This window comes from Rattus norvegicus, chromosome 14 (genome assembly GCF_021556685.1).
Source record: "Rattus norvegicus strain SHRSP/BbbUtx chromosome 14, alternate assembly SHRSP_T2T, whole genome shotgun sequence".
NCBI lineage: Eukaryota > Metazoa > Chordata > Mammalia > Rodentia > Muridae > Rattus > Rattus norvegicus.
In genome coordinates, this window is record NC_141547.1 from 108,580,771 (window position 1) to 108,602,632 (window position 21,862).

Sequence of the window (21,862 nt, forward strand, 5' to 3'; positions counted from 1 at the left end):
AAAAGTTTGTGACAACAATGGAAATTAAAATAAAAAATAAATAAACCAGCAACAAAAATAATCTTAGTATTGAAACCTGAATTATAATAAGAGAAACATAACTGAGAAATATTCATAATGACACAGAAGCTTAGCATATGTAATGAGTATTAATCATATTTTCAAAAATACTAAAACCAAGACATAAAGAGGCTGAGGATAAAAGCATGCCATTCATGTGAAATGCAAGTAAATAAGGTGCACAAGGACATTCTCAAGAGTGTGTATATCAGCAAACAAGTTTTAACAAACTGCTCAATAAGTTAGAACTAAACATACCACCATGTGGTCATTAATATTTACAAGAACCACATTTCCCAGGTGGGAAAATGTTGCTATTTAGAGACGGAAGGGAGTCTTAATAATAACTCCACTCACTGTGAACATTAGGCACACAGGAAAAAAACAAATTCACTATTAATATTTTTTTCAGAAATAAAATTGTAGCAGAACATTACACATTTATATTGTATTTAATATATTCTAGATTTTATTGTATATCTCAACACATAAGGGAGAACCAGAAGAAAAACAAAAGAAATGAGGGCATCAAATGAGGGTATACAAAGTTAAGAACCTTGCTCCTGCTTGCACTCATCATGCCGAGACCTGGGGCACTCCTGATACCACTGTGTATGGAACTGGGATCTGGAGTCAGGGTCATCTGTTACCTTCCCCTTTCTCCTTAGTGCAAAGAGGCAAACCCCTGGTTCACCTTTTAAGGGGCATCTTAAGATACTTATGGAGATACATGGAAGCAAAAGAGGAAGCTTTCTTACAACATCTAAGCTGAAGATCTCACTAAAATTGGAATAAAGAGAAAGGGAAAAATTCATGCAGCCAATCCGGGCTTTATGACCTTAATGTCCAACGGCTTCATTCTAACAAAGAAAAGCAGCAGAATAACACAATCAAGATCTAGAACTGTTTGATGAAATGTACACTAAAACTTTAAAATATGAAAATTAATCTCACTTGAAAAGTTCAGGTACCTAGGAAGGAACACTTTTAAAGGAATTTAATATTGTGGCTTATGTTCAAAGTTAGCACAGTAAGCAGAAAGCTACGGCTTCCCATCTTGTGTCTTAAGCTGTAACTGGTTTTATGAGTGTTTTTTAAACTTGAAATTGATGAGTGTGATACAAGCTTTATTCGGACTTTATTTGAATTTCAACTAATTTCTAAGAGCTCCTGACAGATGCTCTTATAATGAATAGGCCCCAATTCCCATATAGCCCATTTCAAAGCTATTTTTGACTTTGAAATGAGAACCAATTCCAGGAAGACACTCCTGAGTCTTTTTCCCAGCAGCAGAAATAGCTTCTCTTGTGGCCTCTCTGACCTACACCAACGAAGCTGGTTGAGAGATGCTTTTGCCCACGATCTTTTTACCAGAGCATCCCACAAGCAGAAAGATAGGTTGTTAGTTCATCTTCAGAAACCTATTCTCACATTCCCTAGAACTGTGTAGACATAAAAAGCCATAGGGGAATCACTCCCCCTTATTTCTAAAATGATCTCAACATTGTTCCCTTAGTGAGACTTGCTTGCAGAGCTTATAAAAGGGGCTTATCTATCACTAAAAGTCACTGTTCTATCAAATAACTCAATTCTTCTAATAAAGTTTTAGCACCCCCAGCTTAACTCACAGCATTGGGCCCTTGTTTTGCTGGTTGTAATGCCTACCAGCCTTTGTCTTCCTATGACGTCCCACTCCTTATTTTGGGATGTTTGAGGTTTTTTACTCAAAAGACTTTCACTGAGTTTCCTCCAGTATTGACCTATCTTACCTTTCCTTTACATCCAAGCTTCCAGAGCTGATGTCTCTTCCCATTGAGCCAAATGCAAACTCTGACTTAGCTTTCCAACATAGTAACAGTGACTTTACTAGGGTGCATTTCCAAGCCAGGGATTCTTATATGGCTTTGTAAAACACTTTCTAAATTAAAAATATACAAAAATGGCTGCCGCCACAGAGAGCTCATGGGCAGCACCCCGCGAGCGAACTTGAGCCTCGGGACTACAGGTAAGACCAACTTTTCTGCTGCAAGTGACCTGCCTGGTGAACTCAGGACACACAGAGGCAGAATTCCGCTAGGACCGGGCACTTCCTGTGTTTACCGGGAGCCCCAAAACTGCGGATCCCGGACCGCAGCAGCTCTCTGCTCCCAAACCCCGTGGGAGAGACACCTCACCGCTTGGTCAGGTGGGCCCTCCTGAGGCTGAGAGAGGAAGAGACCACCAACACTGCCCACCCCTGCCCACATCCCTGGCCCAAGAGGAAACTGTATACGGCCTCTGGGTTCCCGCAGAGGAGGGCCCAGACGCAGGAGGACCGCTGCGCCTGAGACACCGCCATAATCTGAAGGAACAGACCGGATAAACAGTTCTCTGCACCAAAATCCCGTGGGAGGGAGAGCTAAACCTTCAGAGAGGCAGACACGCCTGGGGAACCAGAAGAGACTGCACTCTGCACACATCTCGGACGCCAGAGGAAAACACCAAACGCCATCTGAAACCCTGGTGCACGGAAGCTCCCGGAAAGGGTGACGCAGATCTTCCTGGTTGCTGCCTCAGCAGAGAGCTCATAAGCAACACCCCACGAGCAAACTTGAGCCTCGGGACTACAGGTAAGACGAACTTTTCTGCTGCAAGTGACCTGCCTGGTGAACTCAAGACACAGGCCCACAGGAACAGCTGAAGACCTGTACAGAGGAAAAACTACACGCCCAAAAGCAGAACACTCTGTCCCCATAACTGGCTGAAAGAAAACAGGAAAACAGGTCTACAGCACTCCTGACACACAGGCTTATAGGACAGTCTAGCCACTGTCAGAAATAGCAGAACAAAGTAACACTAGAGATAATCTGATGGCGAGAGGCAAGCGCAGGAATCCAAGCAACAGAAACCAAGACTACATGGCAACATCGGAGCCCAATTCTCCCACCAAAGCAAACATGGAATATCCAAACACACCAGAAAAGCAAGATCTAGTTTCAAAATCATATTTGATCATGATGCTGGAGGATTTAAAGAAAGACGTGAAGAACTCCCTTAGAGAACAAGTAGAAGCCTACAGAGAGGAATCGCAAAAATCCCTGAAAAATTCCAGGAAAACACAATCAAACAGTTGAAGGAATTAAAAATGGAAATAGAAGCAATCAAGAAAGAACACATGGAAAAAACCCTGGATATAGAAAACCAAAAGAAGAGACAAGGAGCTGTAGATTACAAGCTTCACCAACAGAATACAAGAGATGGAAGAGAGAATCTCAGGAGCAGAAGATTCCATAGAAATCATTGACTCAACTGTCAAAGATAATGTAAAGCGGAAAAAGCTACTGGTCCAAAACATACAGGAAATCCAGGACTCAATGATAAGATCAAACCTAAGGATAATAGGTATAGAAGAGAGTGAAGACTCCCAGCTCAAAGGACCAGTAAATATCTTCAACAAAATCATAGAAGAAAACTTCCCTAACCTAAAAAAAGAGATACCCATAGACATACAAGAAGCCTACAGAACTCCAAATAGATTGGACCAGAAAAGAAACACCTCCCATCACATAATAGTCAAAACACCAAACGCACAAAATAAAGAAAGAATATTAAAAGCAGTAAGGGAAAAAGTCAAGTAACATATAAAGGCAGACCTATCAGAATCACACCAGACTTTTCGCCAGAAACTATGAAGGCCAGAAGATCCTGGACTGATGTCATACAGACCCTAAGAGAACACAAATGCCAGCCCAGGTTACTGTATCCTGCAAAACTCTCAATTAACATAGATGGAGAAACCAAGATATTCCATGACAAAACCAAATTTACACAATATCTTTCTACAAATCCAGCACTACAAAGGATAATAAATGGTAAAGCCCAACATAAGGAGGCAAGCTATACCCTAGAAGAAGCAAGAAACTAATCGTCTTGGCAACAAAACAAAGAGAAGAAAAGCACACAAACATAACCTCACATCCAAATATGAATATAACAGGAAGCAATAATCACTATTCCTCAATATCTCTCAACATCAATGGCCTCAACTCCCCAATAAAAAGACATAGATTAACAAACTGGATACGCAACGAAGACCCTGCATTCTGCTGCCTACAGGAAACACACCTCAGAGACAAAGACAGACACTACCTCAGAGTAAAAGGCTGAAAAACAACTTTCCAAGCAAATGGTTGGAAGAAGCAAGCTGGAGTAGCCATTCTAATATCAAATAAAATCAATTTTCAACTAAAAGTCATCAAACAAGATAAGGAAGGACACTTCATATTCATCAAAGGAAAAATCCACCAAGATGAACTCTCAATCCTAAATATCTATGCCCCAAATACAAGGGCACCTACATACGTAAAAGAAACCTTACTAAAGCTCAAAACACACATTGCACCTCACACAATAATAGTAGGAGATTTCAACACCCCACTCTCATCAGTGGACAGATCATGGAAACAGAAATTAAACAGAGACGTAGACAGACTAAGAGAAGTCATGAGCGAAATGGACTTAACAGATATTTATAGAACATTCTATCGTAAAGCAAAAGGATATACCTTCTTCTCAGCTCCTCATGGTACTTTCTCCAAAGTTGACCATATGATTGGTCAAAAAACGGGCCTCAACAGGTACAGAAAGATAGAAATAATCCCATGCGTGCTATCGGACCACCACGGCCTAAAACTGGTCTTCAATAACAATAAGGGAAGAATGCCCACATATACATGGAAATTGAACAATGCTCTACTAAATGATAACCTGGTCAAGGAAGAAATAAAGAAAGAAATTAAAAACTTTTTAGAATTTAATGAAAATGAAGGTAAAACATACCCAAACTTATGGGACACAATGAAAGCTGTGCTAAGAGGAAAACTCATAGCGCTGAGTGCCTGCATAAAGAAACAGGAAAGTGCATATGTCAGCAGCTTGACAGCACACCTAAAAGCTCTAGAACAAAAAGAAGCAAATACACCCAGGAGGAGTAGAAGGCAGGAAATAATCAAACTCAGAGCTGAAATCAACCAAGTAGAAACAAAAAGGACCATAGAAAGAATCAACAGAACCAAAAGTTGGTTCTTTGAGAAAATCAACAAGATAGATAAACCCTTAGCCAGACTAACAAGAGGACCCAGAGAGTGTGTCCAAATTAACAAAATCAGAAATGAAAAGGGAGACATAACTACAGATTCAGAGGAAATTCAAAAAATCATCAGATCTTACTATAAAAGCCTATATTCAACAAAACTTGAAAATCTTCAGGAAATGGACAACTTCCTAGACAGATACCAGGTACCGAAGTTAAATCAGGAACAGATAAACCAGTTAAACAACCCCATAAATCCTAAGGAAATAGAAGCAGTCATTAAAGGTCTCCCAACCAAAAAGAGCCCAGGTCCAGACGGGCTTTAGTGCAGAATTCTATCAGACCTTCCTAGAAGACCTCATACCAATATTATCCAAACTATTCCACAAAATTGAAACAGATGGAGCACTACCGAATTCCTTCTATGAAGCCACAATTACTCTTACACCTAAACCACACAAAGACACAACAAAGAAAGAGAACTTCAGACCAATTTCCCTTATGAATATCGACGCAAAAATACTCAATAAAATTCTGGCAAACCGAATCCAAGAGCACATCAAAACAATCATCCACCATGATCAAGTAGGCTTCATCCCAGGCATGCAGGGATGGTTTAATATATGGAAAACCATCAACATGATCCATTATATAAACAAACTGAAAGAACAAAACCACATGATCATTTCATTAGATGCTGAGAAAGCATTTGACAAAATTCAACACCCCTTCATGATAAAAGTCCTGGAAAGAATAGGAATTCAAGGCCCATACCTAAACATGGTAAAAGCCATATACAGCAAACCAGTTGCTAACATTAAACTAAATGGAGAGAAACTTGAAGCAATCCCACTAAAATCAGGGACTAGACAAGGCTGCCCACTCTCTCCCTACTTATTCAATATAGTTCTTGAAGTTCTAGCCAGAGCAATCAGACAACAAAAGGAGATCAAGGGGATATAGATCGGAAAAGAAGAGGTCAAAATATCACTATTTGCAGATGACATGATAGTATATTTAAGTGATCCCAAAAGTTCCACCAGAGAACTACTAAAGCTGATAAACAACTTCAGCAAAGTGGCTGGGTATAAAATTAACTCAAATAAATCAGTAGCCTTCCTCTACACAAAAGAGAAACAAGCCGAGAAAGAAATTAGGGAAACGACACCCTTCATAATAGACCCAAATAATATAAAGTACCTCAGTGTGACTTTAACCAAGCAAGTAAAAGATTTGTACAATAAGAACTTCAAGACACTGAAGAAAGAAATTGAAGAAGACCTCAGAAGATGGAAAGATCTCCCATGCTCATGGATTGGCAGGATTAATATAGTAAAAATGGCCATTTTCCCAACAGCGATCTACAGATTCAATGCAATCCCCATCAAAATACCAATCCATTTCTTCAAAGAGTTAGACAGAACAATTTGCAAATTCATCTGGAATAACAAAAAACCCAGGATAGCTAAAACTATCCTCAACAATAAAAGGACTTCAGGGGGAATCACTATCCCTGAACTCAAGCAGTATTACAGAGCAATAGTGATAAAAACTGCATGGTATTGGTACAGAGACAGACAGATAGACCAATGGAATAGAATTGAAGACCCAGAAATGAACCCACACACCTATGGGCACTTGATTTTTGACAAAGGAGCCAAAACCATCCAATGGAAAAAAGATAGCATTTTCAGCAATGGTGCTGGTTCAACTGGAGGTCAACATGTAGAAGAATGCAGATCGATGCATGCTTATCACCCTGTAGAAAGCTTAAGTCCAAGTGTATCAAGGACCTCCACATCAAACCAAACACACTCAAACTAATAGAAGAAAAACTAGGGAAGCATCTGGAACACATGGGCACTGGAAAAAATTTCCTGACCAAAACACCAATGGCTTATGCTCTAAGATCAAGAATCAACATATGGGATCTCATAAAACTGCAAAGCTTCTGTAAGGCAAAGGACACTGTGGTTAGGACAAAACGGCAACCAACAGATTGGGAAAAGATCTTTACCAATCCTACAACAGATAGAGGCCTTATACACAAAATATACAAAGAACTCAAGAAGTTAGACCGCAGGGAGACAAATAACCCTATTAAAAAATGGGGTTCAGAGCTAAACAAAGAATTTACAGCCGAGGAATGCCGAATGGCTGAGAAACACCTAAAGAAATGTTCAACATCTTTAGTCATAAGGGAAATGCAAATCAAAACAACCCTGAGATTTCACCTCACAACAGTGAGAATGGCTAAGATCAAAAACTCAGGTGACAGCAGATGCTGGAGAGGATGTGGAGAAAGAGGAACACTCCTCCATTGTTGGTGGGGTTGCAGACTGGTACAACCATTCTGGAAATCATTCTGGAGGTTCCTCAGAAAATTGGACATTGAACTGCCTGAGGATCCAGCTATACCTCTCTTGGGTATATACCCAAAAGATGCCCCAACATATAAAAAAGATACGTGCTCCACTATGTTCATCGCAGCCTTATTTATAATAGCCAGAAGCTGGAAAGAACCCAGATGCCCTTCAACAGAGGAATGGATACAGAAAATGTGGTACATCTACACAATGGAATATTACTCAGCTATCAAAAACAATGACTTTATGAAATTCGTAGGCAAATGGTTGGAACTGGAAAATATCATCCTGAGTGAGGTAACCCAATCACAGAAAAACACACATGGTATGCACTCATTGATAAGTGGCTATTAGCCCAAATGCTTGAATTACCCTAGATGCCTAGAACAAATGAAACTCAAGATGGATGATCAAAATGTGAATGCTTCACTCCTTCTTTAAAAGGGGAACAAGAATACCCTTGGCAGGGAATAGAGAGGCAAAGATTAAAACAGAGACTGAAGGAACACCTTCAGAGCCTGCCGCACATGTGGCCCATACATATACAGCCACCCAATTAGACAAGATGGATGAAGCAAAGAAGTGCAGGCCGACAGGACCCGGATGTAGATCGCTCCTGAGAGACACAGCCAGAATACAGCAAATACAGAGGCGAATGCCAGCAGCAAACCACTGAACTGAGAATAGGACCCCCGTTGAAGGAATCAGAGAAAGAACTGGAAGAGCTTGAAGGGGCTCGAGACCCCATATGTACAACAATACCAAGCATCCAGAGCTTCCAGGGACTAAGCCACTACCTAAAGACTATACATGGACTGACCTTGGACTCTGACCTCATAGGTAGCAATGAATATCCTAATAAGAGCACCAGTGGAAGGGGAAGTCATGGGTCCTGCTAAGACTGAACCCCCAGTGAACTAGACTGTTGGGGGGAGGGCGGCAATGGGGGAGGGTGGGGAGGGGAACACCCATAAGGAAGGGGAGGGGGGAGGGGGATGTTTGCCCGGAAACCGGGAAAGGGAATAACACTCGAAATGTATATAAGAAATAATCAAGTTAATAAAAAATATATATATATTTATATATATACAAAAATAAGGGCTGTGACAATTCAAACAATACAGAAGCAGATAAAGATAAGATCAAAGGCTTCCATACACTTTTGCTATAACAGATTTTACACAAACACACACACCCATACACACACACACACACACACACACACACACACACACACACACATGTCTTAGGGTTTTACCGCTGTGCTAAGACACCTCAAAGCCCACCCAGTTACCACTTCCTCCAACAAAGCCACTTATAGGCCTATGGGGACCATTTTCATTCAAACCAGTACATCCCACTCCTGACCCTCGTAGAGTTGTCATCATATCATAATGCAAAACTGCATTCATTCAAACTTCAAAAGTCCCCATAGTGTATAACACTCTAAATCCTGTTTAAAAGTCCAAAGTTCAAAGTCTCTTCTGAAGATTCATGTGATCTCTTAACTGTAATCCCCTTTGAAATTAAAGTAAAAAATAGATTACATATTCCAGCATATAATGGCACAGGACATACATTGTCTTTCCAAAAGGAAGGAAAGGGAACATAGTGAGGAAATACTGGACCAAAGCAAGACCAAAAACCATCAGAGCAAACTCTGCCATCTCCATGTCTGATGTCAAAGTGTTCTTCAGATCGCCAACTCCTTTCAGCTTTGTTGACTTCAACACATTCCCTGTTGTGGGCTGGATCATGATTAAAAACCTAGGGGTTGGGGATTTAGCTCAGCGGTAGAGCACTTGCCTAGCAAGCGCAAGGCCCTGGGTTCGATCCCCAGCTCCGAAAAAAAGAAAAAAAAAAAGAATGAAAACCTAATATATTCACTGGGGCTGGAGAGATGGCTCAGCAGTTAAGAGTACTTACTGCTTTTGCAGAAGACCTGGGTTCAATACCCACCAGCCATTGTTGGAGATATTTACTGGCCCTTTAAGTTGGGAATCTTCTCTCTCTTCTATACCTATTACTTTTAGGTTTGGTCTTCTCATTGTGTCCTGGATTTCCTGGATGTTTTTGGTTAGGACTGTTTCATGTTTTGCATTTCCTTTGACTGTTGTGTCACTGTTTTCTATGGTATCTTCTGCACCCGAGTAGCCTCAGCTTGTGTTCTCTTAGGGTCTGTATGACATCTGCCCAGGATCTTCTGGCTTTCATAGTCTGAGAAGTCTGGTGTAATTCTGATAGGTCTGCCTTTATATGTTACTTGACCTTTTTCCCTTACTGCTTTTAATATTCTTTCTTTGTCTTGTTTACTTGGTGTTTTGAGTATTATGTGATGGAAGGAGTTTCTTTTCTGGTCCAGTCTATTTGGAGTTCCACAGGCTTCTTGTATGTTCATGGGCATCTCTTTTCGTTAGGATAGGGGAGTTTTCTTCTATAATTTTGTTGAAGATATTTACTGGCCATTTAAGTTGCTCCTCACCAGGATTGTCATAGACTCATCTTCAAAAACTGTAAGCCCCGTAATAAACCCTTTCTTCTATAACTTGCTTCAATCATGGTGCCTTATCACAGCAATTGAAAAATAACTGACTCTCTTGCAAATGATTCTTCTGTTCTAAAATCCAGTTGTAACATCTCTGGCCTCTCCTCATTGATTTAACTGCAGCTCACATTTGAACATGTCCTTTTACATCTTTCATTTTCCAACATTGCACTGTCCTGGCTTCCATCCCACCACCCCGATGACCCCTCCATCTGGGTTAGTTTTGTTGTTTCCTCCTCTTGACTTGAGACTGCAGACCTTGAAAGAGCACATCTGCCCATATGGATGTCCTCAGCTCTAACTTTTCAACTCCTAACTCAAAGAGCAGACTGGCAACAGAACTCTATTGCCTCGTCACCTCCAGCTTAGTATGTCCAAAGCATAGGCATGTCCTGCAAAGATTGGCTCCATCATGACTTCTCCATTTCTTCTACCAATGCAATTGTACTAGTTGCTCTGGTCAAAAGTTGAGGAATCATTCTTGATGTCTTTTATAGCACACTCTCCAGTTTATCTCACAAACACACTAACTATACCCCCACATCATAGCCCACTATCCAGTTCATCTCAAACTCATGCAACTGTACCCCGACATGGTCTCTGCTATCCACTGTTATAGTTACCATCTGATGGTAGAAAAATGGCACACCCTGACTCCTAGAATCAGCTCCCCCATGATATATGATTGCTTCCAGACAGTCCACATTTTATCCATGAGCCAGAGTGATCCACACAAAACATGAAGCAGTCTGCTACTCAAAATCCTGTAGTGATTTCTGATTACGCTAAGAATAAAATCCAAAATTATTACATAGTGCATAATCCCCATGCTATTTTTCTTTTTACTGTGAGATGATATCTGACAAATAAAACAAATTAAAGAAGAAAGGAATGAAACAGTCTGTGACAACAGTGGTTCTGAAACAGTCCATCAGAACAGCAAGACTGAGACAGTCCATCACAACTGTCCAATTTCACTCTGCAGTTTCAAAGGCTGGCAAACCTGAGTGCTTACCAGACTGAGATACTCTATCAGACTTCTGGGTAAAAGATGGACACCAAAGGGGCCCCCCCAAATGGACACTGAAAGTTCTGCCATACACCATAGCTCAGAATACACCCAGGCTTAGTGTGTCCAAAAGCATCTGAGCTACCTGACATGGACATGGGCCTGCACCTCTCACCTCACAGGCCCCATCAGATGCTGGAAAGCCTGGCAGTCCAGAGGGTGTCCCAGCCACTGTCACAGTTACATATTGTCTGTTGGAGGGAAGTCGGAGAAATTACTAGTTCCATCAAAAGCCAGACTTCTTTTGGCATTTTATACTGACTATTGTTTCTATTATCCAAATGGAAGAAAGTAGACTTCATGTGAATTCCAAATGATGTCTACTAAACTGCCAAGTAGAACACTGACAACTCCAGGGTGCCATACAGTCTATGGCATAGTTGAATGAATGGCAGTAGGGTAACAAGTATGCTGGAGCCTGCAGAAAGGCAGAGGGAAGGCCATTCAACTGGTTCTGATAGTCCCCCTTTAAAACTGTGCTGTTCAGTTTTTGCTTTGGATAGAGTCCCAGGTTCTCTTAGGCAGAGACAGGGAATGTGATGGTGCTCTGTTTTTCTGCAATATCTTTCTTTGCAACCATATCTCATGCCAGACCTTTGAGGTAAGACAGTAGTGTTTTATTACTCAATTGGAAAACACCAGGCCTGGATGATCACCTACTGACCTTCACCTGGCACAGCTGGCTTGTAGGAACGTGAGCACAGCTGCACAGGCAGCCTGTTCTGACTGACTACTTCCTGCCATTGCATCCACTGGAGGAAAGGCAGCGAGGACAGATTATGCTTTCCCAAAGCAGATTCCTTGATTGAAAGGACAACAGACCTAGCTCCTGTGAGTGCCTATGGCTCTCCCAATGCTGTTCAGTAGTCTGTTTTGCTTACCTGATGTAGATACATCCTCAGTAAGGGAACTGATAGCAAACACTCCTAAAGATTCTTACTCTTCTCTTGCTTATCCCTCATTGCATCAGCTCTTCTCCTGTGCCCACCTTCTCTCCCTGTAGCTCCAACTGGACCCATTACCCTTCCTCTCTTCTCTCATCTCTCTCTCAGTTTCTACTTCAATCACGTCTCAGTTCAGAAGATGTCTTCAGCTACAATGAAGTCACTGATTGTTCTGTTAGTGTTTGTGTGTGCAGGTGTATACCAGAGTATGTCAAGGGTCAACCTTGGGTGTCTTTTCTCTCAGGCATATTCATCTTTATCTTTGGAGTGGGGCTGCAACAGGGCCTCTCACTGGCCTGACGTTTTGCCAAGTAGGCTAGGCTAGCTGGTCAGCGAGTTCCAGATAGCCACCTTTCTCTACTTTTCCAGCTCTGGGATTACACATACTTGCCACCACAGCCTACAACCTAGCATTTGTACATAGGCTCTGGGGATTGAATTCAAGCCCTAATACTTGTTTAGTAAGTGTTTTATCACAGTGAATTTTCTAATGTTATGTTTGATAAACAATGTAGTCTAGCCACTAAATGGACTCACTTGAGAATAATGCTTCAGAATGTGCTAGATTTATGATTATTTCAAAAGCAATCTTGAAAGGCACAAAGGCTTGTACAAAGAGAAAGTCCTACTTAAGAAAGACTTGACCTCATGAAGTACTCAGGCCTACCTAAGATAACCTGGATATGTATTATAATCACAGTGAGAAGACTCAATAATGGGGAAGGGGCAGGGGTCAGATGAAATTGAGAAGCTTTTGTAAGGCTGAGGACACCATAAAGACAACCAAATGGTAGCCTAACAATTGGGAAAAGATCTTTTCCAACGCTACATCCATTAGAGGGCTAATATTCAAAATATATAAAGAACTTAAGAAATTAGACATCATCAAACCAAATAACCCAACTAAACAATGGGGTACAGAGCTAAACAGAATTCTCAACAGAGGAATTTCGAATGGCTGAGAAGCACTTAAAGAAATGCTCACCATTCTTAGTAATCAGGGGAATGCAAATAAAAACGACCCTGAGATTCTACCTCATTCCAATGAGAATGGCTAAGGTCAAAAACACAAGTGACTGCACATGGTAGAAAGGATGTGCAGCAAGAACAGTCCTCTATTGCTGGTGGGATACAACCACTTTGGAAATTAACATGGTGGGTTCTCAGAAAGGCAGGCATGTTATGTACTCACTTATATGTGGCATTGGCCAGAAAGTACAGGATAATAATATTACAATTCACAGACCCAAAGGAACTAAGTAATAAAGATGGTCCAAGGGAGGATGCATAAATCTCTCTCAGAAGGGAAAACAAAAGAGTCATCAGGGGTAGACTCTCCAGGAGAGAACTGAGTGGGAAAGGAGGTGAGGAGGGGGATGGGAAAGGGGATCAGGTATGGGGAGAAGGGGTGTGGGGGAGGGCTGGAAGTGAAAACCAAAGTCAATGGCAGTGGGGGGATCTCTGGGAGTAGCTGGAGATCTGGGATAGGAGGTTCTGAGGAGTCTATGGGGGTGATCTTTGCTGAGGTTTGGTCTTTTGCTGTGTATTATAATGCTAAGTGCTGGTCCCCAAGACCTGGTTGCCTCAGAGAAAAGAGAGTCTGTAATTAGACCCAAGTGACTTTGCCCCGAAGAAGTTATTTCTGATTGATAAATAAAGATGCCAACAGTCAATAGTTGGGAAGAAGAGGTTTGAGGATTCCTGGGCCTGGGGGTTAAAGAGGAGAACCAGGAGGGGGAGAGGAAGTAAAGAAAGAAGAAAAAATCACTATGGGTTAGGAGCCAAGAAAGCATAGCCCTGAAGGCTGGCCAATTGGATTTAAGAGCAGCGCAGACCTGGGTCCAACTAAGACTGAACCCCTAGCGAATGTGATTGTTGAGGGGAGCATGGTAATGGGGGGGGGGGACGGGGAGGGGAACACCCATATAGAAGGGAAAGGACAGGTGTTAGGGGGATGTTGGCCCGGAAACCGGGAAAGGGAATAACAATTGAAATGTAAATAAGAAATACTCAAGTTAATAAAGAAAAAAAAAGTGAAAAATAAAAGAGCAGCGCAGATAAAACATAGTAAGTAAGTTATCAATAGGAAATAGATTTTAATCACATAAGGGTAGATATCTGCCCAGCTCTTGTGCTGTTTAAGGCTTATTGTAAATAACAAAAGTTGTTTGTCTTTTATCCAGAAACTAAATGGTCAAAAGCTGGGTAGAAACCTCAGATTGGGATTAAAAATTTTCTACAACACATGGGTGCCTCAATATCTGGTAAAAATTCACATAAAAATAATTTCAGATTTCTGAATGGAAAACACGCTGTCCCTTTAAGATTAGAAAGTGGGGAGAACTGATTTCTTAGCAAAGCCTTGTGGTTTTTCCCCAGACCATGTGGGGTACGTGACTAGGCAACATATTGCTAATTTGGCAGGCATAATTCTGGGGTTCATAGCATAAGCTAAGACAGAGCTGCATTCCCCCAAAGCAAACCAAACGACACATTGAGCAGCAGGCTCAGACTTCAGCCTGGGGTCTTCCCACATGCTGCTCTATGCTGCCTTGAAGGTGCAGCTTAATAGGTAGCAGATGCTAAAAGACCTTGCTGTGCAATGGAGCAGGCAAAGTCCTACTGCTCAGACAGCAGAAAGCAAGGCTGCATGCCTCCTGCAATAAAAAATTATAGAGAATAAAATAAATTAAGATGTCAATACTACCTTAAACAACTGATTTCTTTCAACATGGGCTCTATAGGAATACTGGGACTGCTTAGCCTAGCATATGACACATATATGCTGGCTTGAGAACAGGCTTTTACAGAAGCCTATAAATAGAAGGGAATTTAAATTAAGTTAAACATAGAAAAAATAATTTATATAAAGAGAAAGGGAATATAAGTATATATTTTCCACAGAAATATTAATCTCCAAAAAAGGAATAAATAAATGGAAATTGATATCAATGTTTTAAGGTTATATGGGTGAGAGAGGTGGAGTAGAGTTGAACCCCTTTCCAGCATGAGGCACTTGGGTCCCGCTTTCCAGAGTCTGCAGTGAAGATGTCCTACTCATCCCCAGCAGTCGAGCCCTCCAATTCTAAGAACCTATGAGTCTTGTTTGATGTGGACATCAGAGGGGAGTGAGTTGGACAAATTGTTTTATAACTGTTTGCAGATATTGCTCTCAAAACTGCAGAAAATTTTTGTGCATTGTGTACAGGAAAAAAGGGCACTGGATCCACAACTGGGAATCCTCTCCATTTTAAAGGATGTCCTTTCCACCGAATTGTTAAGAAATTTATGATTCAGAGTGGGGAATCAGAATGGGACAGGTGGAGAAGGCATGTATGTATGATGAAAAATCTGAAGATGAGAACTTTCATTATAAGTATGATTTGGGAGGGTTTGCTGAGCATGGCAAATGCAGGCCCTAATACAAATGATTCTCAGTTCTTTATCACAATTCCAACTTCTCATTTGGATGAAAAATGCGTGGTATTTGGTCAAGTAATAAAAGGATAGGTGTGGCAAGGATGCTTGAAAATGTAGAAGTGAATGGCGAAAAACCTGTCACACTGTGTTATTGTAGACTGTGGATAGTTGAAAGACAGAAATGACTAGGGAATATTCCCTAAAGATGGCTCTGGTGACTGTCATCCAGATTTCCTCGAGGATGCAGATATAGACTTAAAAGATGTAGATAAAATTTTATTAATATCTGAAGATGTAAAAAAATTGGAAATACTTTTTTCAAGTCTCAGAACTGGGAGATACCTATTAAAAATATGCAAAGGTTTTAGGTACGTGGATAGTTCAAAGGCTGTTATTGAGAAAGCAGATATATCCAGACTGCAACCTATAGCCTTACGTTGTCTGCTGAATATTGGTGCTTGTAAATTGAAGATGTCAAACTGGCAGAGGGCAATTGACAGTTGCTTGGAGGCTCTTAAAATAGACCCTTCAAATACTAAAGTACTATACCGAAAAGCGCAAGGATGGCAAGGATTAAAAGAATATGAACAAGCACTGATTGATCTCAAGAAGGCGCAGGAGATAGCCCCAGGAGATAAAGCTATCCAGGTGGACTTGCTTAAAGCCAATCAAATGATAAAGAGAAGGCAGTGTATGCAAAAATGTTTGCTTAATAAGGATTAAACTTTCTTTAACTATAATACAATGATTATATAAAAGACAATGTATATTACTGTCTACATGATCCCTGATTTGTTTCCCTTGATCTTTGTCATTGTTTACATAGCAGTGCTGACATAGGTTCCTTCTTAATAAAGTGTTATAAAATACAGTGAATTTCATTTTAAAATGTTTCTGTCTACATTTTCACCAAGAGTGGTAGCTGCCCAATGTTTAAACTCTAACTTTTACTAAGTTTTTCGCTTTGTGGACCATCTAGCCCAGTAGTTTTCAACCTGTGGGTCCACTGGAAAACGCAGATATTTTTACATTAGAGTTCAGAACAGTAGCAAAATTACAGTTATAAAGTGGCAACAAAAATAAATTTGTTTGGGGTCATCACATGAAGAACTGTACTAAAAGTTTACAGTGCTAGGAAGATTAAAAACCACTGATGTGACCTGTCACAATTATGTGTATAAACCAGCAGGCATGGCTATGTCTCAATAAAACTGTTTGTAAGTGTTGGGAAAAAAAGGATACATGGATGAATGAATAAATTCAGGCCTTTGATCTCAATGCTTAGGAGATAAAGGCAAGGATACTTAGGCTTCTTGTGAGTCTGAGACCAACCTAATCTATAAACAAAACAGGATCAGCTAAGGCTACAGAGAACGTTATCTTAATAAATACTAACAAATGTTTTAATTACCAAAATGAAGGTGGTTATAGGTTTGGTATTACAAATCCTCTATGAGAGAGATCAAACTAGAGCATACCTAAATAAACAAGGAGACTGGTAAATTAAATCAATCTATACTTTTGATGACTTTGGGTTGGTGAACCGAGGCCATGATGTTTTGAGAGAGAGGCTCTGTATTTGTGTTAACAGGAAAGGGGGAAAAAACCCAAAAACCAAAACCAAAACCAAACCAACCAACCAACCAAACAAACAAACAAACACCAGGCTTTGGACTCCTTCCAAAGTAATAAGAATCATATTTGACAGAGGAAGACCCAATAAAGATATTGGTGGCAGACAGAAAGGAAAAACAACAACAACAAAAAACAAAAAACAAAAAACAAAAAACAAAAAACAAAAAAAACCAAGAAGACCAACAGGACAGGCAACAGGCAACATGATTTGCTGATCCCTCTACATGCTGATCCTTTCATACAGCATGAAATATATTACAATTTTGTTGTTGATCAAACAAACTCATAAAAAGACAGTTACAAGGAACAAAAATTCACCCTCGACTAATCTGTGTACCTTGCGCATTCCATACAAGTATCTTTATTGAAGTAAATATTGGTTGTAAGTTTATATATTACAGAATAAAACACCAAGAATGTAGCCCTGACAAGATTCACCCTCAGGGATGCTGGAATGACCTGCCGTTCCATCTCCCTGCCTGATCCTGCCTCAAACTGATGCTGTTTCCAGAGACTTTACTTCAAGAGCAACTTCAGAAGGGGGCTAATGTAAGGGTGGTGTTGATGCTAAGGTCCTGTTCCCTAATTGGTTCTTGATCTATCAATAAAGATGCTAGTGGCCAATGAGCTGGGTGGAATAGTTGGGACTTCTGGGACCCCACAGGCAAATTAGCAGATGCAGGAGAGAGAAGAAAAAAGTTTTTTACCATGTGATTTCTGTGCTGGTGTGAACATAGGCCACTTCTCCAGGTGAGAGGTTGGGGTGTTGAGCTAGGACTGAAGGTGGCTGAGCAACTGAAGTTTAGGGCAGATTTATGATGCTAAGCTGGGAGGACTGAGAAGGACAATCTACCTGTTGTAGATTGGAGGCACCCAGCAGTTGAATCAAGAAGGCAGGTTAAAATTGAGCAATGTGTGTGTCTGCGTTTCTCATATGTATGTCCAATATTCTCTGGGTGGGGGCTGGTAGGATAGCCCATTCCTGGAGTTTAAAGCAGGGTAGCGAAAGCTATATGCTATAGGCTAATCCCTGATGACCTCAGTTTATCCAGTCTTTCATACTGTTCCAGTCAGGACTTCAGTTAAGCTCTGAACTTTCTCAGCACATAAAAACTATACAACAAATAGTGCCAGGCAGCTTTATTTTGACTTAACCATTTTTCCAACTTCCTTTTGATCCCCAAACAGGAATTCTTTGCCCCAGATTAGCAGGAAGCAATTATAAGAAGGCCATTGTCTTAATCCCTTAAATTGGGGTGGTTAGTTTTGGTTATTTTATAAGTTATAGATATGTTGTCATTTTAAGAGATAATTTAAAAATAATTATGGTCTTTGGAAGCACCTCAAATCTCAAAAGCAAACTCTCTTGAGAAATCAAGGATGTTTTATAAAGCATACTGTATTTATGGCATCACTCTACTCTAACCAAAGCAAAAAGACTTAAATTTAAAAGCTGAAAATAATAAGAATGCTACATTAAAAACAAGGGAGATTATCTTTTTATTAGCTCAAAGTGGGGAAATTTATTACTTAAATTTTAGAGACAAAGAGAAGGCAGATAAATACAATTATGTGAAAAAAATCTAAATCTGCACAGAAAAGCAATCTATAAAAATGACAGTCTGAGGAAAAGTACCGTTATCTCATAGCACAAAGGGGCTAATCTCACTAACACAGTAATACTTTAATACATAACTCATATGTAATTATGCAAATTTTTAGAATAGTGAAAAAAGATGGCCACTAAAGGTTTGCAAATATATATATATATGTGTGTGTGTGTGTGTGTGTGTGTGTGTGTGTGTGTGTGTATTGTACTGGCTAGTTTTGTGTGTCAACTTGACACAAGCTGGAGTTATCACAGAAAAAGGAGTCTAGGTTGCAGAAATGTCTCCATGAGACCCAGCTGTAAGGCATTTTCTCAACTAGTGATCAAGCGAGGAGGACCCAGCCCATTGTGGTGGCTGGTAGTCTTGGGTTCTATAAGAAAGCAAGCCAGTAAGTAACAATCTCACCAGTTCCTGCTTCCTGTCCTGTGTGAGTTCCTGACTTTCTTTGGTGATGAACAGCAATGTGAATGTGTAAGCTGAATAAACCCTTTCCTCCCCAACTTGCTTCTTGGTCATGATTTTTGTGCAAGAATAGAAACTATTACTGACATTTATAATGTATATATCTCATTACATTATATGCAGTCTGACAAATATAATCTTATTTTTTATTTCAATGGAAGAAACCAAGAACTACAATGACAGGAAGGCCAAATGAGTAGAGGAGTGTTCAGAATATAAGCACCATTTGTGTTGGAGAAGGTCTTTTGGATTCCTAAACTTGGGAAGGACAGTTACTTACTAAGCCTAGTCATTCTTGTCACATTCTATTTTTTGTGTGTATATGTATGTATTATATGTGCTTGTTTTATGTGCACATATGTGTGCAGCTGTGCATGCCTGTGGGGAGGCCAACAGAGGATGTCAGGTGTCCATTTCTATCACTCTCTGTCTTGAAACAGGGTCTCTCATTGAGCCTAGAGTTAGACTGGAAGCCAGCAAGACCCAGAAATCTTCCTGCCACTACACCACCATCATCAGCACTGGTTTTTATCCTTTCAGTGCTGTCTCAAAAATGAAAGTATAACTTCTGTGGGCCATCGTTACTATGTGAAGTGGAAATTCCTGGCTTCTTTGGAGATTCAGTTGTGTCATGTGATGTTTTTCTAGATGTCTTATGAGAGGATGTTTTTGCTGAAGTACACATATGGAAGGATGTTTTGCTAAGAACAGGCTCATGGTGTTTTTCTGGAGGCATCCTAGAAAAAGGGCATGTGATGTTTTGCTAGAGCAGATAAATGCTTGGGAGAATAAGTGATGTTTGGAAAGAGTATAAATATAACCCAATGGACAGTGGACAATGCTGGATGGTATTAGTATGCCTTACCATTCTTTACTGGCCACTGTTGGGCTTTGCTAATACTGGTCTTTGTTGGTAGTCCTGGGTAGTATTGGTATGCCTTACCATCTTTGCTGTTCATCATTTGTCATGACTTGATAGAGAGAAATGCCACCAAAGAAGCTCTTGTAGTATTTCTGACAGCTTCTTGCCACTTCTGTGGACTCGGGCCTTGTGGTTTCTTTTGGGTGGACCTGCCATTATTGATTTGTGAATGCTGATTACGAGTTGGTTGAGCTGCCACTGCTGATTCATATGAACTGAACTGCTGATGTCCTGACCGCTCAGAATGGATTTGTTCCAAAGAAATATGTCTGAACAGGTCCACATTCTTCCTTGCTCTTTTAATCTTTCCTTTCCACTACCTCTGGTGGGTGGTGGGCTGGAAGGGAGGTTAAAGCATTTTAAAAATCTAAGCCTACGACTATGCTGTGAAAACAATGTTTATAATGATGCGCATGGATTTGAACAGATTAACTAAAATGTTATCAACACAACAACCTGCTCTTACTTTTTCCAAGCATGCAATAGTTATGCATATTTATTAGGCATCTGGTAAGTACATAGCTCATTTCTTTTCTGTCCTGTGTAAAATTATTTCACACTATTAATTTTTAACATATTTGATGGTGAGATTTGTTGACAGCTTATTCTTTAAACTAAGACTTCATTTCATTATTCAAAAGAAGGGCATGGGGCTGGAGAGATGGGTCAATGGTTAAATCATGTGCTGCTCTTTCAGAGGACCTGAATTTGGTGGTTCAGAACCAACTGTAATTCCAGCTTCAGGAATCTGAAACCCCTGGTCTCCATAGGCACCTACACTCACATGAATAATCATGTACACATAATTTATAATAAATAATTTAAAATAATTTAAAGTAAATATTTTTTAAAGTTATGATTATTCTACTTCTGAAGTACAAAGAATCAAAAGAGAATAAAACAGAACTATTGTTACTCCAGTCCACTATTTGATGCTACAGGAACAACATAATAGACAAGGTCTCAAGGTGGTCTAAGACAGTTTGAGAGGGCCCAGGGTATTGCTAATCTTTCTTAGTATACCATTTTCAAGTGTGCTTCCTGAGCATCTGAGTACAGATTTTAGTACATTTTTATTTGTAGAGGATTAATTGTTCAAGGTCAATGTCACACTTAAATGAGACAGTAATTTTAGAACAATCCAAGAACATACTACATTAGACTATTGTTAGTTCCATGGAAATTAGATGAGGGTCAGTTGGCATCTTTTTACAGTGTGTCAAGATATGCTTAAATTAGAGATTAATTCATTTATAATTGAATTGGCTTAGTTAAAAATGCCTTTTTCATTACTTGTCAATCACAAGCATTTGCGAGGTGAACAGGATACGTACGACCTCTCCTCTCCTATCATCAAGTGGTTCCTGGGTTGAACTCAGATTTTCTGGCTTGGCAGCGATTGCTGTTCTGGTATTACTTACTCAAAAGCTAACACAAGTTTATTCTTTAGACAATGTCAGTAACATTTGCTCTTCAGTTAGCCAAAAGAAGAATAGAAAAAACAACCACCCCACAAATAAAGACTTCTGAATGAAGGTGAAGGAGAAATGGACAAAGCTCTTTATCTTTACAAGAACAGATCTACTCACTCAGCTAAGCCCCTGTGTAAACTTCTGAAAGAAAATAAGTTTCCTGCACCTTCCATGTCAAAGATGAAAGGGATCTTATTTTGCAGTTTAAGCTGTTGAATGGCTGGGGACCAGGATGGGGGACAATGATGACTACTAGGTAACAGAGGCCCCAGGGGCTCCAGTTTTT

General features: G+C 40.2%; 1 protein-coding gene and 1 pseudogene across 2 annotated transcripts in view; one reads left to right on the plus strand and one right to left on the minus strand.

Moving 5' to 3' along the window:
• Acyp2 (acylphosphatase 2) overlaps positions 1-21,862 on the minus strand; it is a 179,247-nt gene that overhangs the window by 46,542 nt on the left and 110,843 nt on the right.
• Positions 15,104-16,188, plus strand: Ppid-ps4 (peptidylprolyl isomerase D, pseudogene 4; annotated as a pseudogene).